Raw genomic sequence first — 18,417 nt, forward strand, 5'->3', positions numbered from 1 at the left:
GTCAATAAAACTTAGTGGTAGGGAAGGCAGAATGGATGTTCCTTTTATACTTGTAACACAAAACAAAGAAATATCCCCTAAAATTAAAAGGGAAACAAGTTTAAAACCAATAAAGGGACATTTTGTTTTTTACGCATCACATAACTAAGCTATGGAACTCATTGCCTTGTATATTACATTGTTGAGGCCAAGTGCTTATAGGAATTCAAAAAATGATTAGTCATTTATATTGATAATTACAACTTTGAGTTATATTAGATGGAATAAAAAAAATACAAGGGCATAAGTCAACTACTAACCATCTAGGATAAGGAAGAAGCTTAACTTATGAGCATGATTCCATAATTGTCATGAGTGATTCCATAATTGTCTACTACAATGTTTCTTCTGCATATCTGGTGCTGCACATTGTTGGTGACAGGATACTGGACTGGATGGACCACTGATCATATCTGGTATGAAAATTCTTATGCTGGTATTTTCTGGCTCAAAGTGTTACATCACATGAAATAAGTTGGCGGTGCCAGACTTCTGCCTGGAGCGTAAGAGTTATCCCAAAAATAAGCATCAAAGTTGGCATGAACTGGCAATTTCAGCAGAGAAGGCAATGACCGAGTCAGCTTTCGACACTGAACTACCCTCATCCATTGAGATGGTAAAGGCACACTGATGGAGCAAGGTAGGGAAAGCTTGCACTGCTGCTGCCCAAGCTGTATCCCTTCTGTGGATAAACAGAGCATTTCTGTCTCCAGGGCTGTCAATCTGGTACCTTTCATGTGCGCTGAAACAAATAATTATAGCTATAGTGATAGATGGGGAATGAAACCTTTTCCCCACCCAAAACAAAAAAAAATCCATATTTTTGGCCATCAATGTCACTTCCAGGAAAAGTGCGTGAAGTTGCCAAGAGAGGCAAGGAATAGCCTGAATAGATGGTGTACTAAAAACTACCCAGAAGCAGCCAAAAACGCCTGCCATTATTTGGCTTCTCTCTCCCCCCACCCCACAAAAACCAGGTGCAATGTGACAACTGTTTATTTAGCTTTATGGCTTGCTCATGTTTGCTGGTGCTCCTTTCCAGTTCCTGAAGATGGTTATCTTGAAGATAATTGGTAGAAAATACGTACATAGACTGTGAAAGGAAAGTACTGTCATGTCTGCCAACCATACAATTCATAGTCAGGCTGAATTCTCAGTTATATTAAGACCCTTTAACACCACTCTGGCAGTTAGGTTCTCTTTTCTGAGCAGTTAAAAGGGTCTTAGTGTGTATGGGAATAAGGCCCCCTGAGTGGACTTCATCAAGCCCCTGTGACATTTGCGAATTATCTGTGAGCAATTACATTTTTATGGATGTTTATTATTTTAAATTATTCAATGAATGGTTTATACTAACATATTTCTGTCTATTGACTGACTGGAAACTACTTGCTGAAACTATTTCTTATTTGGAATTTGCTAATTATGATGTGTGGTCGGTCACAGAAAGCTATTCTTACACTAGAAATACCAGTAGTCTTTGCTCAGCAATGCTGCAGGTGTACCATTGCTAACAGCAATGTAAGCATTACTGTAGAAAGGACTCAGGTGTTTTAACCAATTGCTCTGAACCAGGTCTGCATGTAATGCAGCTGATATTGGCACTGGAAAACTGGCAACAACTATAGTCCAGCTAGTAAGTGAATAATAAGTGAATTGTCTAGTATTTAGAGCAACTTCAGCTAAGAGAGGATTTCAGGACACAGTGAGCCCTGTCTACACTAGTAGAAGCAAGAATGCAGCTGCATCACTACTAGAAAACAGGTACCAGTTTTCCTAGTGTAAATGCACCTTACAGTATGTGGTCTTTCTGCTCACTGATTGGATGACTTCCCTGAGGGATGATTTTCAGTCCCACAGTGAACTTTCAAGATGGCTGCATGAACATTTCAATGAATAGAGACAAATTCATTAGAGTATTCAGGACACTTCCCTTTCCACATCCTTGCAAACAAAAAAGTTGCTTATATGAATTTCTGTAGAAGGTGAATGGGATTGTGTCCACTTGGTTAGAAATGGATGAATAACAGAAAACATGACTATCTTGGACCATATAGGAGTCAGTGCCATACAGGTTGTGGACTGCATATCACATTCCCCGATCTTCCCCATTTCCCTGACCTGGAATTGACTTGTACCCTGTATCCACAGAAGCTGAATTAAATTTCTCCATCTGGAAGTGGCTCTAAAATACCAGACAGTTTGTTTCTTACTCACTTACCAGCTGGATTACAGTTGTTACTGGTTTCCAGATCCAGTACATCCAGACGTGGTTAAAAGTTAACTTCAGAACAGTTTAATGACTACAAATGTTCTGTAATCTCAGGCCTGTGTTACATAGGCTACATGACATTATTTTGTTCTTAGCATACTAGGAAATAAAGTGTGTGGGTTTGGATTCTAGGATCCAGACCATCTGCTAAACCTATCAGAGGTTTTTTGAATTCTAATTTACTGTCGATCTTTAAAAATAGGCTCAGCATTACCCTGTCATTTTCTGCAAATTATATATTATTTAGTTTGCCATTTTTAAATATTATAGCGTCCTCTCCTCTTCTCTCTTATGCTTCAATTTAGATTCCTTATCAACTGCATCAATACAACTCTCCCCTCCCAGTAGCCGATACTCTCGTCTCCATTATGGCATGAGCAATTTCAGTATAGCACCTAGCAGGCTGATCACAGACCTGAGAATTGGCTCAGAAACTTCAACTACACTTTTAGGACTCAACCAGAGTTGTCCAGAACTCAGTCACTGATGCAAGATGTCATCTTTATATCAAGGGGTGACTTAATATAATTTTGCTCAGTTATCCCAAAACAACACACTGGAAGCTGGCATAGTGCTGCTGATGTTTATCAAGCATCATTGCCTGTAGTTACCACAATAGGTTATTATGGTGATTATGTAATTATTAACTAAGCATTTCTCCAGGCATAAAATATAAACCCTACCTCAGCTGTGATTTTTTTTCCTAGACAGCTTTGATCCGTGCCTCTCAGATTAAAGGCGGACCTTCATACTTCATATTGTTCTTCTGCACCAAGCCCTGCACATGGTGTCTCTGGACTCCACTACCCTATTGTATTCTCATCCCATCTAAATATACATATCACGGGACCTATTTCCTGAAACTTCAAAGGGTAACCAAGAATTTGTGCTTCTGTGGCTACATAAGAATTCAGCTTCAAAGTATGGCCTATGGTGGCCACCATACCTTCAAACCAACATTAGACAGCATACGGCCCCAACACATCTGCACCATAGTTAGTATGATTCATATAATAATGCTGATACACTACTTTATTCATTCATAATTTTAATCTTTATTTTATTATGAAGGCGGTGATACAGTGAGGGGGACTGGCAGGAGGGTTGAGTTAGTGGGAGCAAAAGAGACAGGTAAAAGGAAGAGGAGGAGGAATCTGGGGAAGGAAGGAGAAAAACGGAGATAAAAGCTGAGTGGCACGAAGGGCAGTGCGAGTGAGGCTGGCAGTGTTCTGCAGGGTGGAAAGGTAGTTGGAACAAATAGCCAATCAGCAGACAGAAGGGAGTTCCCATGGTAAGAAGTTCTAAGGTCTGCAGGTGTCTAGGGTCTGTGACTATCAGAGACAGAGAGCTGGGGTCCTAGCTTGGCCTTTTGCTGCTCCTTCCCCCAGCTATTGCTGAGGAACTCCCTGCTAATTCCAGGGCTGCTTCTCTGCTCCAGGCAGGTCTTGCTCTACTTTCCCCAGTCCATGGGGTGATTTTGATTGATCCCACACTACTACATGTGTTTGATTGTTTTGTTTTGTTTTGTTTTTTTAAATTCTCAGCCCCTGACAATGAAGGTCTTGCTAGAGTCACCAAGCAGAGGCAAAGAATCCCAAATGCAGGAAAAATGCAGGAAGACCAATCATTTCCTCTATTTAGGTTTCACTGTTTAAGCTATTTTATAAACAAGGACATGATTGGCCAAATTTTCACAAATGGCCCCTAAATTTGCAAGGATACATTTGTGCACACAATCCTTTACTTTCAAAAGCATACCAAGAGGGTATCCATGAGCAAATTAGGTCGATAGATTTCATGCCGTGAGATTTCAATCACAAATCCTATTTAGAGACTGGACGGAGGCACCCTTGAAACTTTGTCCCTACGCAAAAAACCCCCAACAGTTTACACTCTTTAAACACCTTCCAGTGGAAGATCTCAAAGCGTTTCACAAACATCAATGAATGAAGACTTCCAGCACACTATGAAACAGCTGGTTTTATTCTTATTTATGAGTAATACATCTGTCCAGAAGGGGAGACTGAGGTACGTCAGTAAGGATGGGAATGGTCTTGATCTTGTCATTTAATTAGGAAAAGATTCTGGTGCCAAGGGGACAGACAGCAAGATGGATTACACAAGGCTGCATCAACACTTACTGGCCTCCTGTGTGAAGTCCATTTGTTTTATATTTGAGCTGTGCATAGAATGATTTTGCAGAAGATTTTGATATGTTGAAATTTGGTTTCATTCCAATTTGGGAGTGTCTGGTCACGCTGCAGGCTGCTCTAGAGCCACAGCCGCTGATGTGGGACCAGGATCCTGGGAGACATACTCTGCAGCATCTCACCAGGCAAGGTGTGGAGGAGCCTGGGAGCTGGGGTTTCCAGGATCTTGGCTACTGTCAGCCTGCTGGGGGACTTCCAAAGAGCCAGGAGCCTAGCAGTCAGTGCTCCACAGTCCCTCGCCACATGGGATGCCAAGGAGCTGGGAGTAACCCAGGCAGGTTTCTGACAGAATCCTACCTGGGTTCCGTCACAAGTGTGACAAAATCAAGTGGTCTCTGAAACATTTGTATTTCAACAAATCCGCACTCTCCGAGTACCACTGGATGATTTCCCACCAGCTCCATTTTACATTCCATTGGCCCTTGCAGCCAAACAAACAGCAACTAGGGTAAAGAAAACAAGCTTCTTAGTTGCCTGGGCAGTTCTGTCAAAGCAAAATCAATCACCTTTGTTTGTGTTTATACATATTATGCACTTCAAAGCCAAAAATATAATTAGGGTCAGGTTCAGTGCTTAATTTGTGCCAGGGCTTGCCAGGGCTGAGCCTGGCACCTCTAGGCTTGGCAGTTCATAGCCCCGGCACCTCTGGAATTGCCACATCAGTTATGAAATTTAAAAAATTGCTTAAGCCCCGGCACCTCTTTCATTACAAATTAAGCACTGGACAGGTTGTTGCTTTAAGCCACTGGCTCCAGTCAGGGGCAGTGCACACTGATCCAACAGGAGCTGTTGGAGATATTGTGCCTGACTTAGGTTTAAAATCCTCATCACTCTACACCAGCAATATGCGGAGATGCAGTTCTCCACTAGCTCAGCTCTGCTGGTGAAAGCTGTAGCGTAGATGGGGCTCGGGTGTGTACTTCCCTGCTGGCTAATGCAGCTGTGAGCAGGAACTGATGTAGACTTGAAGTGGCCTCTTGGGTACCACACGGGAAAAATCATCCCCCCCCTATAATAAATGGGATGCCTACAACAGTCTGGATTTATTTCTTGACGCCAGTTCCTTTCACGTGATAGGGGTATTAACCTTTGGTAATCCTCATCCACCACAGGAGTCACTATTCATTGATAAGACACACTTGTATCTTACAATTATTTGTCTTATGCTAGTGCCTAGAGGCCACGGCTCCCATTGTGCTAGGTGCTGTACAAACAAAAAGACAGTCCCTGCCCCGAAGAGCTTACAATCTAAGTGTCAGACTATGAACAACAGGTGCATAAAACAGTTTAGGAGAGCACAAGGAAACAGGGAAGTGACACTATTGAACTAACCTCCAGGAGCTTACTTAAGAATATTTCTGTGTTTTGTCTTTCTAAGGTTTCCATTTTGAGTGCCCAAAGTCGGGATCCTAAATTTCACAGTCCTGGTGCCAAATTTCCCACAGGTGCAGAGCACCACACCCCACTGAAGTCAGTGGCTGCTGCAAATGCTCTGCTCCTTGGAAAACCAGGCCACTTAGATTTAAATGTCTGCGTGCAATGAAGAACTTACATTTAGATATCTAACTTTGCAAATTCCAGCCTTTGACGTTTGCAAAGAGTGTTTGCATCCTCTCTTCTCTATCAGTCTAGGAAAGACTAGTTTACTATTAATTCTTCCTTCGGTACCCAGCCAAGCACTAGAAGCAACAAGGCCTAGTGGTTGGAATAACTACAACTCCTGCCTCTGAGCTTGAGGTAATTATATTATCACTATATATGTAACGGGAATTGGTGTTTCTCACACTGACATGTTGTAGCAGGAGAGCCTGTTGTAGCATAAAAAGGCAGAAGTTTTAAGATGTTTTCACATAGAATCAAACCCTCCACTCACTAGTTTGAAATGTCCAATCTGGTCCCTAGTGCCTCTCTCTTATCCACATCACAAAACCACCATGCAATGTGGCCTGACGATCAGTGGAGGTATACTGGGAGTCAGAATTGAGGTTCCTTAGGCAGCACAGAATGTGTAAGGAGCTCCCACAACACTCCTCTGTACTGTATCTGACTGTAGCTTGTGAGATATTTCATTTCATAAACACTGAACTGACAAAAAAAAATACCAGTGAGAATCTCCTGTAAAATAGCCTGGTCCTGAAATCCTCACTCAGGCAAATCTCCAATTGGCGTCAAAGGGAGCAAGGACTGAATTTAAAAAAAAATAAAGTGGCTCTTAATTTGGCCCAGAATGAATCAAGAAAGCTAGAAAAAATGGATGACAAGACCAAGAAGTTATACCAAGCTACCAAGCTGTTCTTTTGTAATAAAACAGACAATGACAGTCAGACAACTGCCTGTTTAGAGGGAATTATTAGGGACCGTACTGCTGTCAAGGGGGTTTATAATTCCCTTCCATATATCAATTCCTTAGGGCTGGAGCGACCTCTAGAATGGCTCCCTGCAGTACTTAGTGTACCAAACTTCAACTAAACACTGCAGCCTGGAACGATAAAAGCCACAGAAACTGGCATTTGGCAGGCCCTCTTAGATTAGTGCTGTGCCTTGCCAGCTCAGCCTTTGGTTACACTGCATACCCAAGTGAAATCCAAATGCTGCCCCGTCCTCATTCTTGCGGTGGTGTCTGCTTAATGTCAGAGACAGACACCAGAGCACCGTGCCAGCACGCAGGGATGGTCGACGGCAGACTCTTCAAAACCATAACTGTGCATTAAGACTTTGTTTTGGCCAGACTCTCATTTGGGTGGTTTATTTTTACTACTTTTTAATTACTCTAATTGAAGGGGGGATATTTCCCTTCACTTCTCCCATTCAGTCACTTTACCTCCCCCCACCCCACTATTCCCTTTCTGAGCAAATGGTTGCAAACACCACTGCTGGTCATATTACCACATTACACTGAGGGGTGGGTGGGTTTTTCTTCCCTCCTCCCCTTTTCCCTTCAGTTGGAAGGTGGAGGACAGATGAATTTCATTAGCTGGGCTTGTTTATAGATTGACACACCCTACTGCACATAAACACGGGGATTAGCTAGCTCATTCTAATAAACAAAAGAGTTTAAAAAAATGTGTCCATCACTGGGTTTGTTTAAGGAATTTTGTGTTTACAGAGGGAGAGGGGCACATGAGAACAAACCTACCATTTAGCCATGATTAGAGGAGGTAGAAGAGGGGATGGAATCAGGGGAGAAAGGCTCCAATCTCTATTGCCTGGAATTTAAGAGCGACTCCTTCTATGTAAAGACTGGTAGCCATGCCAAAGATTATGTATTCAGCTCTACAGTGCTTCTAAGACATGGGTCTTTTGTAGCTCCTGTTTAGGTTTAGTTAAAATTCAAGCAAGAGCATTTTGCTGGAAACCACAAGTAGAATCCAGGCATGCATAGAAGGCTTGTTCAGTAATTAGTTAGACAAACCTCATTGCTTTTAGGGATAAATTCAACCAGAGGTAGAAAAGCAACCCTCTCAACGTGGTGGGCTAAAATAAGAAAAAAACACCCACTTCCTTCCAGAGAAGTGGATAGAGATAGGCTGCCGGATTAACTCTGTGGACATAAGGTGTCCTGTCCTTCAATCCACCCACCCTCCAGCCAACAGGCTTCCAAATTCCCCAGGGGGTCTTGCTCCATGCTCAATACCCATTTTCACCTCAAACCACTAAGTAGCACGTATTGAGTTGTGCTGTGCTCATAGGCCTAGCTGAGGATTTTGATCTGATGCTGCAGTAAGAGAACAGGAGCGTGTGGAGGAAATTGGTGATCTTATTCACATGTGGGCTCCAGAAGCAGGAGGGAGAGAGACAGGGCGCAGATTATTAGTTGTAATAATTTAGGATTTGTAAAACCCAAGGCCCCAGTGAAGATCTAGGCAGTGTATAAACACATAAGGAGACAGAGCTTGGTCTTGTGAAGTGCTGAGCATCCTCAATGGATCCTTGCTTTTCCAAGTTCTCAGTACTGGTCCAAGCTCTCCCAATTCCTCTGTCCTTCAGGGCCTTTGGCTTCATCTCTACTATATTTTCAGCCTTACAGAAAGAATGATGCTATAAACAGAGTTTTCGCTAGCAAGGTATTATAACCCAGTCCCCTGGTTTGCAGTGATGACAGGAATAAATCCCCTTATAAGCCACTTTCCAAAAAACTGTCTATGAGACCATATACAAAAGTGGTTCTCAACCAGGAGTACATGTAACTCTGGGAGTACGCAGAGGTCTCCTAAGGGGTACATCAACTCATCTAGATATTTCCCTAGTTATACAACAAGCTAAATAAAGAGCACTAGCAAAGTCAGTACAAACACATTCCATACAGACAAAATGAGAAAGTAAGCAATTTTTCAGTAATAGTGTGCTGTGACACTTTTGTATTTTTATATCCGATTTTGTTAGCAAGTAGTTTATAAGTGAGGTGGATCTTGGGGTATGCAAGATAAATCAGACTCCTGAAAGGAGTGCAGTAGTCTGGCAAGACTGTGAACCACTGATCTGCAGCAAGGTCCTGGAAACCTGGAAACAAGACACTCAGCGGGTCAGCCCTTGTTTTTCTGACCACAATAACACCATGCTCTCAAGAACTTTGTTTAAACATGATTCTAACTTGCACAGTTTGAACAGGCTTAAAACTTTCTATGAAATTGTCCTTCACCTCTGAGGAACCCTGTTAGATTCTTGAAAGATCAGCAGTGGTACTGAAAGAAGACAATTAGTAGATGCTTCCATTGATTGCAACCAGGTTACGCAAACACATCTAATTTCCTTTGCGCTCTCAAGCCAAGGTCTGAATATAGAGAGTGAGCAAATTTAGCAGCACAGCTGCTTTTAAGCTTCCTATTCACCCCACTCATAATGCACAAGTGGTACTCCTGCATCACACTGCACTGCGATCAAGACCAGCTGATCCCAAGTTTGTCAAAATGTTACCATTTAAATTCCACTTGAGTTTTTACTATATTTCATTGTGGCCCTTGTAAACCTGGTAAAATATTGGAGCACCTACACTACTAAATGTTGCCATGTGTATGTGTTTCCCAGTAGAAGACATCACAACTCTGTCTGATGCTCTCCACTGCCCCGTGTGGTATTGGTTGCCACGAACAGACTGTTGAGAAGAAAATGTTGCTCCTGTTCTTTCCCTGCCTCAATCAATCAGTGGCTTACACTTATATAGCACGCTTCATGCTCATATCTTGGAGTACTTACAGTCAAATGAAATAAAACATACATTACAAAGCAAGGCAAATTAAATAATTCTTTAAGACTTGATTTAAACACAGTCAACAACTCAGATCAACAAACTAGATGGAAAAAGAAACTCCACTAACATGTTCATTCAACTACATTATCCTACAAGAGAAACAAAAATATTTTTGTTGGGGTTCATGCTTCAGATGCTACAAGTAGTTATGTGCTGACATTTCACCTCTAGAGATCTCAGATCAGATGCAACTTAGTGCACAAGGAAAGATTAGCAATATTAGTTTAGACCTTAAGGAACATTTATCCATGTGGTGTCTGCCAGTTGCTGGCCAGACACATTGGAGGTTTTTATACAATCAGTTGAGTCCCCCAACCCATTTGAACTGTCTGTGTTTTCCAAGGCTTTCATAGCCAAGAGAGGAGCTGGCATCCATCTGGTGTGAGATGTTCTTCTACCCAGAATGACTACAGGAAAAATCTCCCTCTGGCAAAGTCATTTAGGGCCTTATCCAATAGCCCTTTGAAGTCAATGGAAAGACTCCCACTGACTTCAATGGGGTTGGGATCAGACCCTTGGCACTGAGCTCAGCTGTTTTTGGCTGGAAGCTACCTCTACTCAGCACTTGACTAACACCTGCTTGTGAGTGAAATGGCCTTTGCTCACATGCAGTCCAGGGCGTTAAGTGATGGTATGGGTTGTTAGCCATTGAATAAATGTCTGTGCTTTTTTAAAAGGTGGAGAAAGGGAGGGAACATGTGCACATATTCAAGGCTGTGTCTCATTGTAACAATGGCTACTATGTAATACGTTACTGAAATTGCTGCTTTCAATGTGCAGTGATCATGAATCCTGCTATTCCACACACACAATCCTGTTAGTTCACCTTAGATGACATAGGCAAAACACCAAATCAGTTAACTGTCCTCCTTGAACTTTCAAAGTAACGTCTCTATAAAAAAGCAGCTTTACTATAGCTGAAATGGCTTTGCTTATCCAAGTTACGTCTGCCATGCAGGAAACCATTTCTGCTTTATTTTACCCCATAAAAAGTTAAATTATTAAAAAAAGAAACGAAGCATTTTCTTGAGTGGTTGCAGGTCACTCTGGATCAGTGAGGTTTAACTTTAGTGCGCTGTGATGAAATATTAATACTGAGTCAGTGTGTTTATTTCTCCAAGCGTCTGGAGCCGCTGAGTGTTTATGCCCTGAGATTAGCAGGAAGTGTGTCCATGCATAGCAGCCCACTACTTAGAGAGTTTGAGATTTCAGGACTTGAAGGGTGTCCATGGCAAATCAGCTGCATCAGATTTCGTGTCAGTTCTGCTGTTAGACGGAGAGTACTCCTTTGAGGTTTAGTTCCCACAGAACAAAACAACAGATTGTCAAGGCACATTTCTTTGTTCCTTACTCTCCATTGCAAAGTGGTTCAGAGTTATCTGGAGTGGGCAAACATTTAGGTCACAAACTAACCACAAGCAACAATCGAGATGCCGTGGAGTCCCTGCTTATTCTTGCTGATGGCAAAGACTCTCAGTCAAAATGGATTTCTTCATGTTACAGTCTGTAGGAAATTCAATACCTGTTGAAAATTTAACAAGGGGCTCCTTTTCCTGGAAGATTTGAAGAAAAATTAACTCATGACATTGGAAATTGGCTTTATACCAGGCTTTCCGCAATGTACATGTCTCACATGGGATACACAAGACATTCAAAATGTCTCACACAAAACATGACAACAGGTGCCCAGAGAAGTGGGACCGGGAGGATAGTTTACAAGGAAGGCTGGGATTCCCAGGTCTGAACCAGTTACAGGAAAGTTGTACCCCATTCACACCCAGCCGGCACTGGTGCACTCAGCAAGCATCCAGAACTTGAGAACAGGAAGTAACTTACTTTTCCTATTCTAAAGATTAGTGAATGAAGGGCAACAGTTAGGATTAGAGGTGAAAAGGCAGAAGAAGGATTCTGAGTTCTGCTTGGAGGCAGGTCCATTTCCCCTGTTCCTGTCCAAATGGGAACACAGCTTGGATCTTGGCTGAGAACCTATCTCACATCCCATTTACAGCAGTGCCATCTCAGTATCACTTTTATGTGGAAAGGTTTCTTTCCAGAAGGATGAGTCACAAAACCAAGGTCCTGACCCCACAGCAATGTTCTGACTCTCTACACTTCCTTGTTATGGTTTCCAGTCTGGCAGCAACAATTAATGCCGAAAGAACTAAAGACACTGGAAAGGAAACTAGACCAAATTTGGTTTTGCTATATGGAGGAAATACAGTACAATACATTACAACTTTATTATGCAGGGTGTTTTTCTACAAACTGTAGCCCCAAATGCCTTATAAAGCTAAATACAAAATGTCAGCAGAGAAAGAAGAATTGAGAGATACAAGGAGAAGATATATGTTTAGAGATTAAGCTTGGAAACTGATGTGGCAGAGAGCTATGGGAATGCTGCTGTAGATGGCACAAGCTGCCAAGGAGAAGGCTGTCACTAACAGTGATAAGACTGATGGAAGGGACAGAGAGGAGGCTAATGCTAGTTGTGTACAGAAAGCGATCCAAAGCTCTGAGGTAGGTTGAGCTTTAGCAAGAGTAGCTATCAGAGAAAAGGATGAGACAGGCTCAAAGAAGCAAGAACTAAGATTGCACAGTGGCTATAGTTGCATTAAAGTTTTCCTTGCCCTGGGGACATTTGGTACAATCCCACAGAAGTGGCACCTAACCTATTCCAGTGAAGCATCATGTGCAAAACAACATGGCTAAGGTCACACCCAGTCAGAACTTTTAGTGTTCACACACTGGACCCTCTTACAACAGCTCAAATATATCCATCACTCCACCCATTGAAGTTATTCTGGATTTGCACCGACAAAGGAACTATGAATTTGACCCAATTTATGAAACACAAATACAATGATCTTCCTTGTCAGGGGATTGAAGTCCGAACCTGGCAACACCATCCAGTGGTGAGAGTCAATGGCCAGTGATAGGGGATGATAGTCTCTCCCTGCTTCCAACCCATGGCCAGTCAAGAGGGCATAGTTGTGCACACATTGTGCAGTGGAGGGCCCATAGGGACACTACTCAAAGAAGAATGAGACATTTCTTTTTTCTCGTATGAAAAAGATTTTCATAAACAGGAAGAGGAGAAAAAGGAAAAGATGCAGGTCCCTTTAAGAGCAGAACCCCCTCCTCAAACAAACACACATACACACACAAGATTGTCTCCACTTGACATAAACACTTGCAGTATAAGCACTAAGACCCCCACAAAAAAAGAAATTAGACAAGTCATAATAGTACCATAATACAACTATAAAGCAGGAGACTGCTCCAGGCATTTGACATGCATCTTGGCACTTTTAATGAGGAAAAGCAAAAGGCTTAGAGTGCATGGGAGGGGGGAGGGAGTGGGAGGTGGTGATGCTGAAGGTGGGGGGGGAGTTGCTCACTAAAGCCCATCATTCTCCAGGGTTGCAGTAATTCTCCACAGCCAGGCTAACCCCGCCTTGCTCCTCACGCTACGTTAGGCATGTTGTACTCCCTTTGGTTTATGGAGGGTTGTGGTGTTAAATGAGCTAGAACAGAGCTGCAGTATCAAGGGATGGGATGGCTGTCTCCACCAAACAGCTCCACTAAGTGAGGCTTTCTCCATCTTTCTCTCTCAGGATTGAAGCAGGAAAGGAATCAGACCCTTTCCCCCTGATATTTTGATTTACACACACCCCAGCTCCATGACTGTACCTTTCAGGCCACAGAGAAAGGAGCACTTATCTTGGCTGCCACTAAAGAAGCAATTGTGCTGCATTTTTAATTTCTTAAGGTAGGTCTACACTACTGCTTAAATCGATATAACTTGCGTTGCTCAGGAATGTGAAAAAGCCACACACATACCCTGAACAATGAGAGTTACGCTGACCTAAGCACTGGTATGGACAGCTCTATGTCGGCTGGAAAACGAGAATTCTGTTTGGTGAAAAATGTCAAGGTTTGGACATTTGTTTTTGTTCCCCATCAGAACAAAAATGAGACCTTTCAAAATGTTTCACAGAAAAAACAAGAGACACACAGAATAACCAATAGCCTGGTGGTTCAGGCACTCACTTGGGATGTGGGAAACTCAGTTCAAGTTCCTCCTCCAAATCAGGGACTTGAACCTGTGTCTCCTACCTCCCATGTGAAGGCACAGACCAACAGGCTATTGCTCCCTCTTGACATCCTGAATCTGAGAAACAGTCCCATTGAAAGTTTCATCACAATGGCTATGTTTCTATGAAAAGTTTCAGGTTCGATAAATCCGCATTTTCTGGCTAAAAATATTTAATCAAAAAATTCTCAACTCGCTTTACTTAGGGCGTTAAATCCCATTTTCAAACATGTCTCAGGCACTCAGAAGCCTAAGTCTCACTCAAACTAAAGATGGCCCATGACAAATTGGATATTTTTAAAACCTGGCCCCTCTTTATCTATGCAGTACATTACACACCACAGATATAGGGCAAATATATGCCTTTTCCCAATAAGCATTACCCCCTTCCCTCCAAATCCATGTTTTTTATTGAAAAATGTCCCAAAAGCAGCTCAGAAGGGGAAGTAGGACTGAGCTGACTGATAAAGGGAGTCCTGTATCTAAATCACTAGTTGAGTTCTGGTATGGTCATCAGAAGATAATTTTAAGTCACTACCATCTGATGCTTGGTGGTGTAATGAGTTGGTGGTCTGGTTCATGGTCTACATGCTTACATGCCATGGTGAGGGGTTTTGTATAAAAACCTAAATAGAACAGAAGAACACAGGTCCAGAAGTATTACTGAGAGTTCATTCCCCTCAGGAAATCTGGGCTTACTTCTTAGCTCTTCTTAGGTAGCCTTGGGAAAATCACTCCATCCCTCAGTTCCCCATCTGTAGACAGGGAACAACACTTCCTATTTCTACCCTTTGTCTGTCTTGTCTATTTAGACTGTAAACTCTTTGGGTCAGGGACTGTGCCTCACTATGTTTGTATGGATCTCTGCTGAGACCTTTTAGGTGCTATCATACGTGAATAAATAGAGCAAACAATCTAAGTGGCATCGAGTAACTGAGACTAGATTTTGGATCAGTGCCTGTAATTCTGCTGCAGAGCCTGAACAAAACTAAACACGCCTCAGTGTTATCCACTCAGGGGAGCATGCAGGGTTAACATGCTGGAAAGCCAGGCCTTCTCCTACTGATCTAGCTTTGTAGAGTTTGCATAACATGGCACCGTCTGCTATAGCCCGTTCACCTTCTGTACGACATCTACAGCAATCAAGACTTAGGGCAATTAAATGGGATTTCTTAAGTGGCAGCGAAAGAATGTTAATTGATGTGTGAAATATAATTATCCTCCTGGGCTCCTCAGCTTTCTCTTGTTCGTGACTGGTTTTGATTAAACAGCACTACTTTCTAGGCCCTATTGTGTCCACGCGCCCACTCTTTTCTTCTTCACACAAGCCTGCATATGGAGAGAAATCTAAAGAGTCTGTAGCCTTGTGCATCACAAAGATTTTCTCAAGGCAAAAAACAAAAGGGGGGAGAGGGTGGACAGGAAAAAATCAGCTACCCTTCTTGGTATTTGGGTCCTTCATTGAGTGCTGTTTTTGGGTCAGAGCCCCGCATCTGGACTCCAGCTCATGCCACCTGAAAAGGAAACTTTTATTTTGTTTGCTTAAAAGGCAACAAATCTTTGTTTAAAAAGGCAATCCAAGGGGATTTTGCAGGGACTTGACCCGATTGGTCCGGAAAGTAAATTAAATGAGGTGTGGCCAAAGCCTTCTCGAAGCATGAAGAAAATACTTTCTTACCAGGATGGTCAGGAAACAAGAGGGCGGGATCCTATGTGTACTGCTAAGCATCACTGCTAAATCATCTTCCTTATTTTCGTTCTGGTGGGCTAGTGTAATGCACTCCACATGGACCTTTATAGCCATCCAGGCGCATCTGTATATAGGACATGAGAAATGTGAGGAAAAATCAGGACTAAAACCTACAGGGAGATTTTTTCAGACCAGATCTCTGGATCATTATTTTTTTTAAGCTTTGAAATGTGCCAGTCTGGCAGTCCTTCAGGCTGATTATTTTTTAAACTGGTACAGTATAGGCAACAGCATGGCAAGGCTCCCTATTTTGCCTCAGAACTGACATGGGGCAGCTGTCTGGCCTCATACTCCAGTCATAGAATCATAGAATCATAGAATCATAGAATATCAGGGTTGGAAGGGACCCCAGAAGGTCATCTAGTCCAACCCCCTGCTCAAAGCAGGACCAAGTCCCAGTTAAATCATCCCAGCCAGGGCTTTGTCAAGCCTGACCTTAAAAACCTCTAAGGAAGGAGATTCTACCACCTCCCTAGGTAACGCATTCCAGTGTTTCACCACCCTCTTAGTGAAAAAGTTTTTCCTAATATCCAATCTAAACCTCCCCCATTGCAACTTGAGACCATTACTCCTCGTTCTGTCATCTGCTACCATTGAGAACAGTCTAGAGCCATCCTCTTTGAAACCCCCTTTCAGGTAGTTGAAAGCAGCTATCAAATCCCCCCTCATTCTTCTCTTCTGCAGACTAAACAATCCCAGCTCCCTCAGCCTCTCCTCATAAGTCATGTGCTCTAGACCCCTAATCATTTTCGTTGCCCTTCGTTGTACTCTTTCCAATTTATCCACATCCTTCCTGTAGTGTGGGGCCCAAAACTGGACACAGTACTCCAGATGAGGCCTCACCAGTGTCGAATAGAGGGGAACGATCACGTCCCTCGATCTGCTCGCTATGCCCCTACTTATACATCCCAAAATGCCATTGGCCTTCTTGGCAACAAGGGCACACTGCTGACTCATATCCAGCTTCTCGTCCACTGTCACCCCTAGGTCCTTTTCCGCAGAACTGCTGCCGAGCCATTCGGTCCCTAGTCTGTAGCGGTGCATTGGATTCTTCCATCCTAAGTGCAGGACCCTGCACTTATCCTTATTGAACCTCATTAGATTTCTTTTGGCCCAATCCTCCAATTTGTCTAGGTCCTTCTGTATCCTATCCCTCCCCTCCAGCGTATCTACCACTCCTCCCAGTTTAGTATCATCCGCAAATTTGCTGAGAGTGCAATCCACACCATCCTCCAGATCATTTATGAAGATATTGAACAAAACGGGCCCCAGGACCGACCCCTGGGGCACTCCACTTGACACCGGCTGCCAACTAGACATGGAGCCATTGATCACTACCCGTTGAGCCCGACAATCTAGCCAGCTTTCTACCCACCTTATAGTGCATTCATCCAGCCCATACTTCCTTAACTTGCTGACAAGAATGCTGTGGGAGACCGTGTCAAAAGCTTTGCTAAAGTCAAGAAACAATACATCCACTGCTTTCCCTTCATCCACAGAACCAGTAATCTCATCATAAAAGGCGATTAGATTAGTCAGGCATGACCTTCCCTTGGTGAATCCATGCTGACTGTTCCTGATCACTTTCCTCTCCTCTAAGTGCTTCAGGATTGATTCTTTGAGGACCTGCTCCATGATTTTTCTAGGGACTGAGGTGAGGCTGACCGGCCTGTAGTTCCCAGGATCCTCCTTCTTCCCTTTTTTAAAGATGGGCACTACATTAGCCTTTTTCCAGTCATCCGGGACTTCCCCCGTTCGCCACGAGTTTTCAAAGATAATGGCCAAGGGCTCTGCAATCACAGCCGCCAATTCCTTCAGCACTCTCGGATGCAATTCGTCCGGCCCCATGGACTTGTGCACGTCCAGCTTTTCTAAATAGTCCCTAACCACCTCTATCTCTACAGAGGGCTGGCCATCTCTTCCCCATTTTGTGTTGCCCAGCACAGCAGTCTGGGAGCTGACCTTGTTAGTGAAAACAGAGGCAAAAAAAGCATTGAGTACATTAGCTTTTTCCACATCCTCTGTCACTAGCTTGCCTCCCTCATTCAGTAAGGGGCCCACACTTTCCTTGGCTTTCTTCTTGTTGCCAACATACCTGAAGAAACCCTTCTTGTTACTCTTGACATCTCTTGCTAGCTGCAGCTCCAGGTGCGATTTGGCCCTCCTGATATCTTTCCTACATGCCCGAGCAATATTTTTATACTCTTCCCTGGTCATATGTCCAACCTTCCACTTCTTGTAAGCTTCTTTTTTATGTTTAAGATCCGCTAGGATTTCACCATTAAGCCAAGCTGGTCGCCTGCCATATTTACTATTCTTTCGACTCATCGGGATGGTTTGTCCCTGTAACCTCAACAGGGATTCCTTGAAATACAGCCAGCTCTCCTGGACTCCCTTCCCTTTCATGTTAGTCCCCCAGGGGATCCTGGCCATCTGTTCCCTGAGGGAGTCAAAGTCTGCTTTCCTGAAGTCCAGGGTCCGTATCCTGCTGCTTACCTTTCTTCCCTGCGTCAGGATCCTGAACTCAACCAACTCATGGTCACTGCCTCCCAGATTCCCATCCACTTTTGCTTCCCCCACTAATTCTACCCGGTTTGTGAGCAGCAGGTCAAGAAAAGCGCTCCCCCTAGTTGGCTCCCCTAGCACTTGCACCAGGAAATTGTCCCCTACGCTTTCCAAAAACTTCCTGGATTGTCTATGCACCGCTGTATTGCTCTCCCAGCAGATATCAGGAAAATTAAAGTCACCCATGAGAATCAGGGCATGCGATCTAGTAGCTTCCGTGAGTTGCCGGAAGAAAGCCTC

Source organism: Dermochelys coriacea, chromosome 13 (assembly GCF_009764565.3).
Source record: "Dermochelys coriacea isolate rDerCor1 chromosome 13, rDerCor1.pri.v4, whole genome shotgun sequence".
In the NCBI taxonomy this organism is placed as follows: Eukaryota; Metazoa; Chordata; order Testudines; family Dermochelyidae; genus Dermochelys; species Dermochelys coriacea.